Here is an 18386-nt window from a genome sequence, read left to right on the forward strand (position 1 = left end):
TCTCAGTTTCCTTATCTGGAGAGTGGGATAATAGTGGTAATACCTCTTAGTATTGTCCTAAGGATCAAATAAGATAATGAGATAATGGTATGGAGTAAGTGCAATATAAATGTTAATTATTTTCTTTATTATTGTTACTATTATTATTTTAAGAAAGGAGAGGGAGTTTTTAAAAAGACTCAAGTGAAATATCAAATAGCTGTCCTATTAAAGGACTCCAGTCAGAGTTATTCTGGAGAAAAAAGAACCAGGTCAGAAATAGAGACTAAAGAAATCTCTTTATAAGGAACAAGAGTCCCAAAGGAGGACTGGATAAGTCACTTTGACTACTTCCAGTCAACTTTATTAAAATTAGATGATCTTCTCCTAAGTCCCTCCCTTACCATCAGTGATAATATAAGGTTTATTTGTTCTCTTTTGGACTTTATCTTCATTTTCTTTGCATGATAATATATAATCTTGATGATCTATAATTTCTCATCTCACCCAAAATGAACCCTCTAAATAGCCCAGTGTGATTACTGAGAAGAACTGGGCATTTTGTGCTTCATCCTTCTTGCTGTAACTAAAGAATTCTTTTTTATCCTTATAATAACTGAAACATTTGAACAATCATTGTCCTATAGTGGAGCTGCTCTTGGAGCAATTGTGCTTTGTACCACTCCATCCCCTCTGGGAATAGAATCATTTTTAAAATAATGACTTCTCCAGCAGTTTATTACCAGCCTGGAGTCATTTTCACACCTCAGAAGTAAGGGCTTAATGAGCAGAGAAATTAAAGAGTAAAACTCAGCTTGTGTCTTCTTAAATGGCGAGGGCATTTTGGCAGCTAGGTAGAGAATGTGCTTCCAAGGAAGAGTTTGCATCACATTCATCTTGTTCTCCAATAACCTTTATGTAATGAATCTCAAAGGTTGTTTTCTTTTTCTCCCTGATTTCCACTCTTTTTTTTTTCAGATTGTGTGAAATGTCTGTTAGGAAGACCAGGTGTTGAATAATGGGGTTGTGTGGCAAAAGTTATATACGGTGCTGAGCAGACTAGATGGCACTCAGCAAATATTTGTTGGTGATGGATTGAGTTCCTTTGAAATGGTCCCAGTTATTTGGGCTATTTGGTTGCTATGAAGAAAAAAGAGAATTTGGATCTGTAAGTCTTGATCAAATGATAGACGGTCAAGACCACAAAGTAATTAAAAGAAATAGTTATAAAGTGCTTGTGAACATATTTGACAGCAAATAGTATCTTGAGTTAAGGAGAGTAAATTCTTGGATCTGGAGACAAATGTTTAGGGTCATTATTGCCGGACTATTTTCTGACCCAAGGGTTTAGGAGATTTGTAATCTGCCAAATCTATTAACATAAGGAAACCCTGCGGGTTTATGTTTCTACTTCCAACTATCTGAATCTTTGGGGGATCCATAAATAACCAAGAAAGTTCAATGAGGAGTGAGGATAATTTCAAATTATAGTTAGGTACCCAACTCCTTTTGATAGTGCAATAAAACCGGTCTAAATTAGCAGCTGTTGAGGCAGCATCTGCCTTGTCTTGTTTTGTGTTTTGTTTGATCAGAAGAGAAAGTCCTATTGACAATTTGAATGATTCTCTTCACAGTAATTCAGCTAATAAGAGAGCTTGCATTTCCTTCTTTTCTTCAAAAAGAGAAACCATAGGGGAGTAGATGAAAGAATGAAATGGCTTAGTTTTGTATATAGCAGGGAGGGAGAGGGGGGTAGATGTGTAAACAGAGACAATGCATTAATGCAGCAATTGGATAACCATGAGACCTATAGCTAGTTGAGACATCTTCATCATCATTAAGAGTCCACTACTGATGCTAATAATAGCAATCCAAGCAAGCGATGTGTCTATACTCAGCACTGTGTATAATGTGAAACCTGATTTATTGCCATTAAAGGCTGAGAAATGCACTGCTCCCCTCTCTCTCTCCTCCCTATTCCCAATATTCAAAGTGTATCATAGAAATGAGGCTGCTTGCCTTGGAAGAGCAAATGGAATTAAATCAGTGTTTACTGCTTCATAAAAGAGGTGTGGACAAATTACCCAACTAGACCATATTGGTTAGAATTGTTAGTTAAAAGTGACAGCCTGGTTTGTAATTTACGCAGCACTTTGGAAATTTAAACTGTGAGGTTCTGAGCTCTAAATTCTGCTTTGTAAAGCCTTTTTTGTATATCTGACTTTTTGGGGGGAAGGGGAGACGGTGCTAGGAATCATTTAGTCATTGCCTTTAACTACTAATACAGTTCCATCAAATACCAAGTATAAATCAAAATTACTAGATCATTCAGAATCTGTCATAGGAGTTGTTTATATATTTTCTGCCATTATTTCTGCATACTTTCAAGGGAAACTGGTAAATTATGATATATTATAAATGTCTTGTTGTCGTCTTTCCAGAGCCTTTTGCAAATAAGATGTAATCCATGACAAATTATTTTTCTAGTTATAAAAAAACATAAATAATGATAATAAAAAGGAATCAAACTGATGAGAGATGTTGAAGGAAACAGAAAGAGGATTCAGATAGCTTTTTACTTCATTTCACTGCTCCAAAAAGATCTATAAGGCTCGGATTTTTAAAGGAATCTCCTAGCACTGCTCTGTGAAATTTTAGGGACTAAATTTGTCCTTTTCATTTTGCTACTGAGGTTCAATGGTACTGGCACTAGTATGTTGCACTAAGCACATTTGTGGTTAATTGGCAGGCATAATATCCCACATGGAGAACTGATACAGATTTTATAGAGAACTGACATGTGGAATCAGCTCACACCAAATAGTATCCATGCATCTGAAGGGTTTGGTGGGTCCAGGCCACTAGAGCTCATGAAGATAGCCATTTTATTAACTGGAATTTACACTGCATGTCAGATTCAAAGACAGAAGGGTTCACAATCCAAAGACTTATTTAATATAAGAAAACTGAGAACCAGAGAGAGATTAAATGGAACACCCACTCTACACAACTCCAAGGATGGAAGAAGTTGGAGTCAGTATGGAATAATGGATGCAGTGACAGATTTCAAGTAAAAAAAAGAACCAAGCTTGAGCCAGACCTCTGACACTTGTCATCTATAGGGGCAATCAAGTAAAGAAATTCTCTGAATTTCACCTATAAAATGGGAATGTTGTTTATACTAGCTACCTCATATGGTTATCATGTAGCTCAAGCCAGATAATGTATGTAAACCACTTTGTGAATTTTTACATGCTATAAAAATGTTAGCAATAATTATTAAGGGGAAACTAGTTGGCACAATGGATAGAGAAATGGTCCTGTAGTCAGGAAGACTTATCTTCTTGAGTTCAAATCAGGTTTCAGAAACTAAACCCAATTGAAGTTATGAAGAGTCAGACACAAATTATTCTTAATAAGAAAAAAATTTTAATTCCAGATACACAGATAAGTAGATATGTAAATAAGCAAATCCATTATCATAGTGAAAACAGTTAAACTGCATATTGATAACTAAGACTTTGGTCATCAATGACAAATTTTCCTACCTTTTCCTTCACCTGCTTGATCTCTTTAGAAATATTACTAAGGGGGGCGGCTAGGTGGCGTAGTGGATAAAGCACTGGCCTTGGAGTCAGGAGTACCTGGGTTCAAATCCGGTCTCAGACACTTAATAATTACCTAGCTGTGTGGCCTTGGGCAAGCCACTTAACCCCATTTGCCTTGCCAAAAACCTAAAAAAAAAAATATTACTAAGAATAGTATTTCTTAAACTAGGTACTATAGAATCATTTGAAGCAGTCCATAGGATTATGTTAAGGAAAAAAGTTGTCATATTAGGCAAATACCCTAAGCAAAGTTCTCTGGTGTGCCTATCAAAGAGAGTGAACAAAAATTAATCTTGATACTGAAACATTGGCTTCTTTAGGGTACAGCAAGAGTGGTCTTTGTTATATGGTTAATGATTATTGATCTGTCTCAGCAGAATGAGTGACTTTACTCAGTAGAATGTATCCTCTATTAGTTGTTCTTATCAGGTGTGTATTTATATGCATATATATATATGCATACTTAAATGCATGTATCACATTTCTGTGTTTAACAAAGCCTATCTTGATAAGTTGGCAAAATGAGTAATTTTAAAGAAATAATAAAAAAGTATAAGTAATTAAATCTAGTTATGAAACATCCATGAAGCTAATTAAAGCATAAAAGGAGAAATATGAGGAAAAAGGCAAATAAAATGAGTGTCGTCTCTTGTTGAGGTCATTTCTGATACTGATCTGTAGAATGTGTTGTTTCACCAAAATTACTTTAAAAAATTAGAGAATTACAAAACCTTAATGTTTGAAGGGACTGCAATATTTGAGTATTCCTATATCTCCCTACTGGTCAGTTAGGTGGCATGGGGATAGAGAGCCAGGCTGGCACCAGGAAGACCCATCTTGGTGAGTTTAAATATAGGCTCAGACATTTACTAACTGTGTGGCCCTAGGCAAGTCACTTAACCCTATTTGCCTCAGTTTCCTCTTCTGTTAAATGATGTGGAGGAGAAATTACTCTAATATCTTTGCCACCAAATAAGGTCACAAAAAGTCAGGCAACATTGGACTTGGAGTCATTAACATCTGAGTTCAATATGGCTTTAGACACTTACTAGCTGTGTGACCCTGGGCAAGTCATTTAATCTCTATTTGTTTTAATCTACTGGAGAAGGAAATGGCAAATCAGTTCAGCAGGATCCACAGGCTCACAAAGAGTTGGACATAAGTGAATGACTTAAAGGAAATAAATATCTACCTCTAAGATTTCTCTAGACCAAAATCCCTATTACTCTTAACTACTTCTCATATGATATAAATTTAAGAGACTTTATCATTAGGGTACTCTTTCTCTGTGTGCACTTAAGTTTATGAATACTCTTCTTTTTTATTATATAAATATTTTATTTGTTTCCCAATTATACATAATAGTAGTTTCAACCTATCATTTTTGGTAAGGTTTTGAATTTTACACATTTTTCCTTCACCGTCCCTTCCCTCCCCCCCCACAGAAAGTTATATGATAATCTTTACATCATTTCCATTCTATCAAATTAACCAAAGTTGAATGTTTTGAGAGAAAAATCCATCCTTGAGGAAAAAATTGAATATTTGAGATAGCAAAATTATGTAGTACATAAGACAACTTTAAAAAAAATTAAAGGTAATAGTCTTTGGCCTTTGTTTAAACTCCACAGATCTTTCACTGGATACGAATGCTATTTTCTGTGGTTAGATACCCTAAAATTGTCCCTGATTATTGCACTGAAGGAATGAATGAGCAAGTTCACTAAGGTTGATCATCACCCCCATGTTTTAGGGTGGACAATATTCTTCTGGCTCTGCTCATCCCACTCAGTATCAGTTCATGCAAGTCTTTCTAGGCTGAATTAACATCCCTATTGGTGTCTAATAGAACAATAGTCTTCCATAACATACATATACCACAATTTGTTTGGCCATTCCACAATTGGTGAACATTCACTTGATTTCCAATTCTTTGCTACCAGAAACAGAGCTGCTATGAATATTTTTGTACAAGTGATGTTTTTATGCTTTTTCATGATCTCTTCAGGGTATAGACCCAGTAGTGGTATTGCTGGATCACAGGGTATGCACATTTTTCTTGCCCTTTGGGTATAATTCCAAATTATCCCCCAAAAGGTTGGATCAAATTCATAGCTCCACAAACAATGATAAATACTCTTTTTAATATTTGTAACCAGAACTTAACACAGCACTCCAGAGATCAGGGGATATAATAAAACAGAACCAGCAAACTCCTTCTCATTTACCTAGAAGAGAGCATGATGCCCCTTAATTCAGTCAATGTTTTTGTCTGCCACTATATATCAGTCATGCATATTGTTTATACCAGAGGTTCTCTGAAGTCAAGTCTAAGTGACTTGAAAGAACTTATCCTAAAATTTTCAGTGCAATTTATTCTTCAGAAATTGGCAGCTACAAATTATGAATTGATTCATCATTTTGTTGGTTATCTAAAAATGTGCTGCAAAAATGTTAAAAGGCGATTTAAAATGCATGTGCAATCTTTTTATTTTCATTTTCTGAAAGCCTGGTTATTAAACATTTACCAGCATACCTCTATATTTGCTCTATGAACATTCTTTTTTAACTCAGCAGGTAGAAGATATATGGAGCCTGGAGACTGTATGACTGTAGGAAAAGGAAGGAAGGAAGGAAGGAAGGAAGGAAGGAAGGAAGGAAGGAAGGAAGGAAGGAAGGAAGGAAGGAAGGAAGGAAGGAAGGAATGGAGGAAGAGAGGAAGGGAGGAAGGGAGGAAGGGAGGGAGGGAGGAAGTTTTTTAAAGTGCTTTACATTCATTATCTTATTTGAATTGGCCTGCAACCTCCTAAAATCTTCATGTCTTTTTTAAGGTAAATCTACTCTCTAGTCATAACTTTCTCCTACCTATTGTGCTTATAAAATTGATTTAACTATTCTTAAATAGTTTTGTGGTTCCTAAAAATAATCTCAAAGGCATTTACAATAAAGCAAAGTAAATTTTAAAACAATATTCTTGTGAAAAGATTAAGTGAAAAAAATTTCAAAAACACCAAGTTAGATTGGCAAAGGGGAAGCTAAAACTGTAAAGTGTTTCATAAAGTGAGATATCATATCCAATATTGTTCACAATAATAAAACACATTAATAGCAATCAATCATATCTTTTCCACTAAAAAGATTTGTTTATAACATTGTTACACTGGTAGTTAAATTGAAAATATAAAATTATTTTAAAATTAGAAATGTGTGACTAGTCTTAATTATATACAAATATATGTATGCTTATGTATATTTGCCTATGTATATGAATATGCATGTGTCTATGTATATACACATAAAGTGTGTGTGTGTATATATATTTTGCTGCAAATAATTCACTAAAGTTTTATTGAAAGAGAAAGTTATCAATTTTAAAAAGAAAAAACTTTCACAACCACTAGCCTTGAGAATAACTAAATAAGAATTATATATAAGATGATTTACAACGAGCTTTAGGTTTGTTGTCTCCTAAATCTCTATACAACTTTGAGTGTTGATAATAATGATAATGATAATAATAATAATAATAATAATAATAATAATAATAACAATTGAATTTATGTATATCACTTTAAAGTTTACAAAGACTTTACAAATATCTCATTTTATCTTAGGAGGCAGATGTTATAGTTATCTTCATTTTATGGATGAGGAAACTGAGGCAGGTAAAAGTAATTGGTCCCACACAGCTAGTGTTTTGGGCTTTACTTGAAGTTGTCTTGCTGTTTCTAGCTCATCGTCTTTCTATACCACCACTTAACTTCATTAAGATTGGTTTTGGCTTAAAATTTTACAAGATTTCACAATGTATACGACTCTGTAAATGGAGGTAGTAGAAGTACAATAATTCCTATTTCATAGATTTAAAAAGCAGAAATTCAAAGAAACGAAGTGCTTTGCCCATTTTTTCAGCTACTAAGTAATGGATCTAAATATGTAAAATGTAATAAAAAGATTAGAAACTTAGAATGAATCTAGAGACCATTTAGTTAACCTCTTCATTTTATAGATGAAGCAACTTAAATTCAGTGATTATATGTGACCACCTAGCAATGAAAAATAAACTCAGAAGGAAATGACTGGGAAAGGCCTAGAAAAACTTCTTATAAACCATAAGATTTTCACTGAGTTTTGAAAAAAGTCAAGGAAATCAGGAGACAGGGTTGAGGAGGGTGACTATTACATGCATGGGGAATAGGTCAATGAAAAGGCATCAAGTTGAGAGATGGTGGACCCTCAACAGTAATAAGAAAGTTAGGGAAAAGGGAAAATAAGGGGGGTGGAAGTAAAGAGCTCTGTTTTTAATGTTGACTTTGAGATATCTACAAGACACTGAATTAGACATACCCAATAGGTAGTTGGTGATGTCTGACTGGAGGTCAGAAGAGAGAATAGGGCTGGCTAGATAAAACTAATAATTGTGGCATAGTAATGCTAACTGAAAATCACAAGAGCTATATAGCTGCTGAAAGCACCAAGTTATAAAAGGAAGGGAAAAGAGAAGAAAAGCTAGAACAGATCTGTGGTTAAAGTTTATGGTTGCTGGGAATGATCTGTATAAAATCCAGAAAATGAAACTGAAAAGAAATGAATAGGGAGGAGAATCAGGAGAGAGATAAACCCAAGAGAGAGAAGAAACTATCAAGGGAAAAAAGGAAGATCAGCAGTACCAGAGAAGTCAAGAATGGGAAAGATTGGGAAAAGACTGGAAGATTTGATCATTAAGAGACCTTTGGCAACTTTGGACAGACTTTGGACAGAGCAATTTCAATTTCTTGTCAAGAAGTCAAATTGATCTGGAATTCCAATCTAGGTACTCTGATTGTGAATATAGACATCTATTTAGGGAGAATATATGCATTTGATTAATATTTATTTTAAAAAATGAAAAAATCACACAACTGACTGGATTTAGAGATTTTATAAAGTTCTTTGTTAATGCTGATCATGACATGGAGGTAAAGTTGAACTCTCAAAAGCTACTTCAATGTAGTCTAAAATCTCAGTTTATACTATGCAGGAGAAAATTCACATATAGTCTCTATGATAGACTAAGTATCCAGTCAGAGGATTATATTAGTGAAATACTGAGAATATTGTCACTAATATATTGACTATTTCTTTTGCCATAATATCTCATGAAACACAGAAATACAAAGTGATTCTCAGTCCTTTAGAATCCCTGGTACCTTTTTTCTCTCTAATGATAGTATAACGGGGAGAGAGTCTAAGAGATAAGAAACATATCATTTTTTGACTTTCTATAAATGTTATTAACCTTAACCATTAGTACTCTAAATATGAGATTCTTGTTAAGTTGCCATTGAATGTAAAAACTACCAGAGGAATCAAATCATATCACCCATGAAATAAAGAGCTGCAGTTGAATGGGAGTTTGGTTTCAAACTTCTACTGGAAGAAACATATAAAGGAATTGGGACCCTGTTGTCCTGATTAGTTCTGAATCATTATTATCTTCTCACTAGCTTCCCTTCACCACATGCACATCTTTTTCTCCTCCTTCTATAATTTTGAGGCAGATTTTCACCAACTGTCTAGTACCACATATACCATATTTCCCCATGTATAAGATGCACACTTTTCCAAAAAATTTGGGGTCTAAAAACTGGGGACAATTTATACAGTAGATTTTTTTAATTTCATTTCCTGCTTTTTCATACTTATTGTCTATACTCTTTGTTTCGCATTTGTTACTGGTATGTTAGGTTACAGTTTGCTATGTTCTGCCCAGAAATGGCTCAGAAAAGATTTTTGTACAGTGCTGGGATAATACAAAGATTGAGATCATTGTTAAGTCATTTAAGAAGTATGGTATTTTAAATGTCATGGATGGAACTGAAGATGAGGCAATATATGAAGATGGTAATTCATCATCAAACACAGATGAGGACAAGCTAATGGATAGGAGTTTTGACAATGATGGGGGGTTGTAGGAATTTTATGATAAATAAAATTTAGCTCAATAACTTTATATAATACATTTTTTTTTTCAAATTTGGGTCTCCAAAATTAAGGTCCCTTTTATACATGGGGAAATACAGTATATCCTTCCCCTACTATAATCAAATCATTAGATCCTTAGTACTACAATGGATTTTATACATTAGAATGCAAGCTTCTTGAATCAGGAGGGAAAGGATTATTTCCATTTTTGTATTTGTATCTTCAGTAAGGTAAAAGTTGGGCACATAGTTAATACTCAGTAAATGATTTTTCTTCATTTCATTCATTCATCAAGAATTCATTCTTCCATCCATGCAGTTGACTTTATAGTATATTCAGAGGCAACATGAACTATCATTTCATGGAACATTTATTTTAGCAAAAATTTTTACAATGAAAATAATTTCTGATTACCAAGATATAGAATAAGATCTTCTGACTTCAAATTTAGTATGTTTTCACAATTTTTCCATAACAGACTAAGATAATATTTCTAAAGATTTAAGATGTTTTATTAATTTGCCTAATCTCCTCCTAACTTTCCCCCATTTTCTCCTGCTTTGGCTCCATAATCAGAATGTAGACTATCTGTGTCCTGGAATAAGGAATGAAATGGAAGCAGCAAAACAAAATATCCAACTTATACTACAATGTTCATTAATCACAAGCTAGTACATTGAAATAAAAGATTAATAAATGGGCATTCATCAAATGGTACCTTTGTACTGATATATATATATATATATACATATATGTGTATATATACATACATATATGTGTGTGTATATATGTATATATACAAAAAAGTCAAAACCATGGTCCCTTCCCTAAAGAAATGGTATTCTAATGCAGAAAATATATAAATAACTACATTTATATATATATATATATATGTATATATTTATATACAAGATATATACAAGGTTGATGAAAAGCACTATCAGAGAGAAAGGACTAGAAGAGACCTGGAAAAGTCTCTCACAAAAGGTAGGACTTTTGAGTCTTGAAGAAAACCAAAGAAACCAGGACAGTTTTGTGTGTGTGTGTGTGTGTGTGTGTGTGTGTGTGTGTGTGTGTGCATACACACATACACATCTGGACCATCTCCAGTCATCTTGATTCATATCTTACCTCTGGACTCAAATGACTCTAGGGGAGAGAGTGAGGCTTATGACTTTTCAAAGCCCTCCCTCACTTAAAACAAGTCATGGAATCACTTTTCTGATATAATGTATTTATGAAGGAAGGATAAACAACACCTATATCTATTTATCTATCTATCTATCTATCTATATTACATATATGTGTGTGTATTTGTGTGTGTATAAACTTGCAGCTGATAGATAACTATTATAGCCACTATTATAGCCATAATACAATTGAAATTATATAATAACAGAATATATTCTTACAAAATCCAAAGATTTGATCAAAAGCAACTCTTTTGAGAAAGGTTTCCTGAGACCATTTTGGTTCCTATAAATATAGATTATCATTAGTATGTCCATACAAATATTAACAATATGCAACTATCAGAAGATGTTAGCTCTCTAAAGCCACAGATTAAATGAGGAAACCAATTGGGAATTATAAACATTTAACACATATGCACATGCATGAATACACACTCATACAATTCTTAGCAATTAGGAATATTTTGCTCACTTATAGCATCATGGTTTCCAGGAACACAGCTTACTATAAGACATGTTTCATGAACATTTCAACAGAATATAATGATCATGGACATTTCAATGGAACAGATAGCAGAGCAATTTGCACTGGCAGATGGTTCACCCTGGGATCATTGCAATTATCTCCTTACACCATACACAGGGGTAGCCAAAGACTCTAGAGTTGATTATTCCAAATATTTTAAAAATGGCAGTGGGTATCTTGGATACAAAAGCAAATAAAGTTTGCATCTTCCCTTAAGCAAACAAAGTTTACATCTTCCTATACCTGTGAAACATTCAAAGCAAGTGAATAAAAATGCATGGCAGCTGGTTAGACTGGAATCCTTCTCCCTGAGGGAGAAAAAAGCTAAAAAAGTATATAAAATAAGAATGGCTGATAAGTTCATAAGTATAATCTTTAACTTCAGAAAAATTCTACCAAACACTACTCATTCTCACTAGACATGCACATGAGTTTATTTAGAGATACTGGAGTATGCTGACACTTTATTGGTACATTTATAAAACTCAATTCAATTCAACAAAGAGATTAAGCTTTGCATTTTGTGTCAAATATGGTGACATACCTCCCTTTGTCCATCTTATTATTAATCTACATAGCTGTAAATGACCTTGGGGTCACTCTGATTCAATCTATACTCTTGGAAGAGTTGATTTCTGTGAATCCTTTATATGTGCACTTCTATTTTCAAGAACCAGATCAGATGACAATGAAGTATAAGCACAGAAATCCTTGCATCCTCTTGTGTCTGTATATTTGTATGCGTGCATATGTGTGTATGAGAGGAGAAGAGAGGAAAGGAGAGGAGAGGACAGAAGAGGAGGGGAGGGGGGGAAGGAGGGGAGGGGAGAGGAGAGAGAGATGTGCCTTATAAGGCATTTTTTTACCCCAGATACATGCAAAAACAAATTTCACCATTTACTTCTAAAACCTTGAGTTCCAAATTCTCTCCCTTCTTCCCACCCCACTCTCTCCATTAAGATAGCAAGTTACATGATGTAAGTTAAAATCATGTAGCCATGAAACACATTACTACAAGTCATGCTGTAAAAGTAAACAAAATCCTAACCCACAAAGGAAGAGAAAACTCAAGAAAAATAAAGTGAGAGGAAAAAAACAGTATGTTTCGGTCTGTATTTAGTCACCATGAGCTCTGTCCTTGGGATATTCATGAGAGAAATTGCTTCAATAATTTTTTTCCACAGTTGCTATTGCTAGCTGTATTTCCCTCCATCCTATTCCTCCTCATCCCCATTTATTCTATTCTCTCTCTCTCCTTTCACCCTGCACCTCCTCAAAAGTGCATTGTATCTGACTACCCTCTCCCACAATCTTACCTCTCTTCTGTCACCTACATCCTGCCTTATTTCCCCCATCCCCTTTCTTCCATAGCTTTCCTATACTATTTTTCCTCTAGGGCAAGATACAGTTCTACACTCAGCTGAGTCTGTATGTTATTTCCTCTCTGAGAAGCTTCCAATGAGAGTAAAGGCTCACTTACTCACTCACTCACTCTCCTCACCTTCCCCCTTTTCCACTCCATTGAAAAAAAACTTTTTCTTGCCACTTTTATGTAAAATAACTTACCCCATTCTAACTCTCCTTTCCCTATCTACCCATATAGTTCTTTCTCTTCCATTAACTCTATTTTTAATATATTGTACTTTCAAATTCAACTTCTTCCTGTGCCTTGCTATATACATTCCTTTTAACTGCCTTCATAAATAAGAAGTTTCATATGAGTTATCAGCATCATTTTCCCATGCAGGAAAACACACATCATTAAATCCTTCATAATTTGTCCTTCCCATCTACCCTCCCTATGCTTCACCTGAGCACTACACTTGAAGATCAAAATTTCTGTTCAACTCTGGTCATTTCATCAGGAAAATTTGAAACTTCCCTTGTTCATTGAATATTCATTTTTCCTCTGAAACTTTTGCTCAGGTTTGTTTAGTTTTACTGGGTGGTGGATTGATTCTCAATTGTAATCCAAGCTCATTTGCCTTCCAGAATATCATGTTCTAAGTCTTACAAGTCCTTAATGTAGAAGCTGCTAAATCCTGTTATCCTGATTGTAGCTTTGTATCTTGTATATCCTGATTGAATTGTTTCTTTCTGGCTACTTGTGTTACTTTCTCCTTGACTTGGTAGTTCTGGAATTTGGCTATAATATTTTTAGAAGTTTTCATTTTGGGATCTATTTCAGGAGGTGATCACTGGATTTCCTCAATTTCTGTTTTACTCTGCTTCTAGGATATCAGGGCAATTTTCCTGAATCATTTCTTGAAAAATGAAGTCTATGCTCTTTTCCTGATCATGACTTTCAGGTAGTCCAATAATTTTAAAATTATCTTTCCTGAATCTGTTTTCAAGATCAGTTGTTTATCCAATGGGATAATTCACATTTTCCTCTAATTTTTTTGTATAGTTTTATTTCTTCCTGAGTTCTCACAAAGTCATCAGCTTTCTTCAGTTTTATTATGTTTTTGAAGAAGTTATTTTCTTTAGAGAGAGTTTTTTTATTTTCTTTTCCAGCTGGCCAATTCTGCTTTTTAAGGCATTCTCATTTGCCTTTTGTATTCCTTTGTCCATTTATCCACTTTATCCATTTATCCACTGGAGAAGGAAATGAAAAATTATTCCAGTGTCTTTGGTCATGGACAGATGGCCTAGCCATACTATGGTCTGAAGGGTCACAAAGATTTGGGCATGAATAGCAATAAAGGTTGAACCAGAACTGGATTTACTCAGAATGTGAGAAAGGGAGAAAGGGTAAATTTCACAATTGGGTCTGCATTTGCTCCACACATCCAATCTGTTGTCAAGTCTCATTATTCTGATCTTCACAATTACCCTCATATGCCCCCTTCTCTCCACTTAGTCTCATCACTTCACACCTGTATTTTGATTGTTTTCCCTGTCTCAAGTTTCTTTCCACTCTAGTCCATCCTCCAATAGACAGTAGAAGAGTTTTTTGTTTTTTTTTATTAAAGTTAAGGTCTGGTCATAACATTACTTTATTCAGTAATCTCCAATGACTTATTATTACTTCCTTGATCAAATACAAGATTTTATGTTTTGTACTCAAACCTTCACCTTCTGGTTTCTAAAACCTTATTCTATTCCTCTCTGGGCTTCATTTCTGACCATCCAGTCTTCTATATCCACCATGATTCATCAACCTTCTCACTCTTCATGAACATTCCATTCTTTTCTCTGATTAGTCAATTCTACTCAATTCTTTCACTTTAAGGAAAGTTCCCAGACCAACCTATGTTCTCTCTTTTAGTCCTCTCTGGTATCTGCTGCTGTTTTGATGGATTTCTTTTTCTATCATCCCCTATGCAAATAATTTCTTGTCTCCTTTCCTTATGTGCATATTCTTCCCCCATTAAAATGTAAACTTCTTAAGAGAAAGGACTTTTTTGCTTATATTGTAATTTCTGATACTTGGTACAGTTCCTGGACTTGACTTGACTTGATCTTTCTCTCTTTCACTTATACTTTACAATCTAGTTACACTGGCCTTCTTTCTATTGTTCAATCTATCATCCCAACTCTGTCCCCCATAATGGAAATGCCCTGATTTCTTACTTCTGTCTCCTTTCTTCCCCAACCTCCTTCACCACTCAGTTGTAATTCTTCTTTCTTTAAGAGGTCTTTCCAGATACTTTTGTACCTTTCTTCTGAAATCATCTTTCATTTACATAACATATATCTTGTGTGGATTTATTTGCAGTTTTTTTGAATTGTGAACTCTTTGAGTTCCCCGACTATACTTGCTTTAATTTGTTTCCCCAGCATTTAGAACACAGAAAGCTTGATAAATGTTCATTGACTGAATGAATGAAAAACAAAATGATCTCCCATTTGCCCTCTAAATCTACATCATCTGATCATAAGCATTAAGGCACTATGAGAATATAAATTATTATTTTTCTGTTCAGTGCTATACTAGACCAAACTAGGGCCTGGCTGTAGTTTCATTCTTGCCATTCTTGTTTATGAATAGTCCTTCACCTCTTTTAGCCCTAAATTTTACTTCATCATTCTCAATATATTCTCTCTTTTATAAAATTAAATTTTATTTTATTGTTTACTTCAATAAGCCTTCTCTCCCTACTATATCTCTTATCAAGCTCACCACACTCAATCATTTAGAGAGCCAGAAAATCAAAAGTCCTGAAAAACAGAAGTATTTAGTCAGGCAAAACAAAATGTCTCACTGATCACCTTGGAAAATCTCAGTCTGCACCCTGAATCTATAACCCCTTCATCAGAATATGAGCAGCATGTTTCATGATTCCTCAAAAATTGTGATTTGTTATTGTGTTGATCAGAGTTCCCCAGTTTTCTTTTTTATATATATTTTGTTTTAATAAGCAAAGATCCATCTTCTTAACCTTCCACCCTAACACCCTCCCACTGAGGACATAAGAAAAACTAAATCCATTATAAATATGTATAGTCAATTAAAGCAAATTTACACATTAACAAGATCCTAAAAAAGGTTTCTCATCTGGATTATGAGCCCTTCTCTTCTTTATCAGGGAGTGAGTGTCATGTTTCATTATTAGTATTCTGAAATCTTGGTAAGTCATTACGCAGATAGGAGTTTAGTATAACATTTACATGTCATAACTAGTTCATCCATTCCTCAATTTAAGGGTACCTTTTTCCTAAGATACTTCATCACCTCAAAAAGAATATTTTTGCATATTCATAAAGATTTGTTTATTCTAAGACCAAGACCTCCTTTAAATTAATTTCACTCTAATTCCCTTTTATCTTTTCCTAAGTTCTGCAAGTTCTTGACATGGGTTTGAGTCTGGGTCTGAGAAATAATAGACTGCTAACTGGAAAACTCTGTTGACTCAGAGGCACTGAAGTGACCTCTCCTTTTTGGTTCAGGATTCTCAATCTGGTTATTCTTAACAGAATGGGAAAACTATTGAAAATGAGAACCTGCTTTGCATCTGAGGTCTGAGTCATAGTACTGCTGCTGTTCTTTTCTCTACACACTGCCCAAAGCCTCCCAATTAAAAGCACCACTTCTTTGCAAAGACCTCCTTCTAACACTTTCCTTGACCTGTAACCTGGGACTAGGTAGTGGGCAACAAAGGTGACAGTTAGCACCTGTCCCCATCATACTAAGTTCAGTCTAAGGTTACCTCATTTTGTGTTTGAGACCTCTTCTTGCCCAAGTGCAAGGCTCTTCTGAGATACTGAAGTGTTCCTAGCATGAAATATGCTCCTGACCCAACCCCCTTCTCCAAATTACCCACACTTCCCTATCTTCTACATATGCCAAGTGGGACAGGAAAAAAGAATTCACTATCACTTCTTCTGAATTTCTGCAACAAGATTTAGGCTGGTGTACTTTCTAAATCTGTTAGGTTCAGTACTTGGAAATAAACTCACTACATTGCTTCCTAACATTCTACCATCTTGACTGTATCTCCCCTCAATTCATTTTCAAGCTATATGTTATGACTGTTACATAAATAATTTAATTATGAGTTCACAAATTATATTCAATTAAATAATTATGCATAGGGTGATGAGTTCCATTAGTTCTCCATCTATTGTCAAGTGAGTTATAATGAAATCCCCATATAACTTGTACCTTTACTTAAGTAAAATGGGAAAAATACTGCAGTGATCCAAAATATCTAAAACTTCTGGTCATCTTTGAGACAGGTCAAGCTCACTTATTTCAGGTTCTTCTGCTCAGAACACCATTTCCCATTACCACTCTGTCATTTCTCAAAACTTCTATAACCCATTGATAAAATCCCTATTTCTTTCAGTTCACTTTCTTCCTTTAGTTATAACCTAGGGCTCAAAACCTTTATATATTGGACTCACATGGCTAAGTCTATTACTATGGATTAATCCAAAATACCATTACCTCTTTAACCCATTACATCCTCTACTACATCCAAATAATTACAAAATAAAACTTATGTATAGTCTCTGTTTAAGTTCCAACAAATGAAGGAAATAGGATCCTCAACTCTGCAAAAGCACAAAAAATAACAGATCCCTATTGGATTCAGAATTTCCCTTGTTTCACCCCACAGAAAACATAGATGAGAAGGACTCATAGATTTGAAGAAGAAATGTGGAAAATATTTAAATGGACCCAAAATATCTCCTAAATAATGAATACAATTGTGCCTCCTCTGATGTAGGTGGTGCAGTGGATATAGTGCCAATCAGTAGGATCTGAGTTCAAATCTGACCTCAGAACTTGATATTTACCAAGCTATATGACCTTTGGTAAATCACAACTCTGATTGACTTGTATCCAGGGCCATCTCCAGTAGTCTTGATTCATATCTGGTCACTGGACTCAAATATCTCTGGTGGATTAAGGGAGGTTAGTGACTTAGCACAGGATTCCTTTCCTTCATTCAAATTCAATTCACTTGCATTTCATGGAATCACCTCCCTAATTTCATGATCTTCTTTGAGAATGAAAGACAAATATCATCACCATGTAATTTTCCTAATTCAATTTTAATATCATCCCATAATTGGGTCTCCACTCAGAAGGGAAACACATTTTGAGGTTGGAAAACAACCCGATATTGTCTGACTTACACTGCTTAGAATTTTCTGTCCCATGTCATTGTTTTACTTACATGCTGTCTTTAGCTGTTTAGGTCACATAGGAGATCTTACTCTTTTCATGAGACACACTGTTCATGAAGTTTCTCTTTTATAGATAGATAGATATCAAGATCCCTCAATCTTGAAATTTTTGGTTCTTCAAAAGACAGTCCCCAAGCCTGGAGTTCCATTAAAACTCTCTTTTCTTTGAATTGAAGAACAGATTAAGGATCTAATTATCCAGAAAGTCCTTCTCCACTATTTCTCTAACTAGGAAGCAAAGATTCTAGAAAGATATTGTTTTTGAATTTTTGTATCAGGTTAAGTGTAGAGATCCTAAAAAATGCTTCACAATATTCTATCACTGACATCTCTTCAATCAAGTAAGTCCACTTTCAAATCTCTGTTCTCTGAATTGTGTTCAAAAAGGGGGAAAAAGAGGAAGGCAAAATGTGGCTTGGAACTTAAGGTTTGGGTACTCCTTAAACACTCAAACAAGTGCAGATAATACATAATGAG

The 18386-nt window shown here is 34.6% G+C and overlaps 1 long non-coding RNA gene across 1 annotated transcript in view; it reads left to right on the plus strand.

Annotated features, from left to right (window-relative positions):
- The window catches only part of LOC141511150 (uncharacterized), an 82371-nt gene that overhangs the window by 63536 nt on the left and 449 nt on the right, over positions 1–18386 (plus strand). The gene's annotated exons all lie outside the window — the stretch shown is intronic.

This window comes from Macrotis lagotis, chromosome 2, assembly GCF_037893015.1.
Source record: "Macrotis lagotis isolate mMagLag1 chromosome 2, bilby.v1.9.chrom.fasta, whole genome shotgun sequence".
In the NCBI taxonomy this organism is placed as follows: domain Eukaryota; kingdom Metazoa; phylum Chordata; class Mammalia; order Peramelemorphia; family Peramelidae; genus Macrotis; species Macrotis lagotis.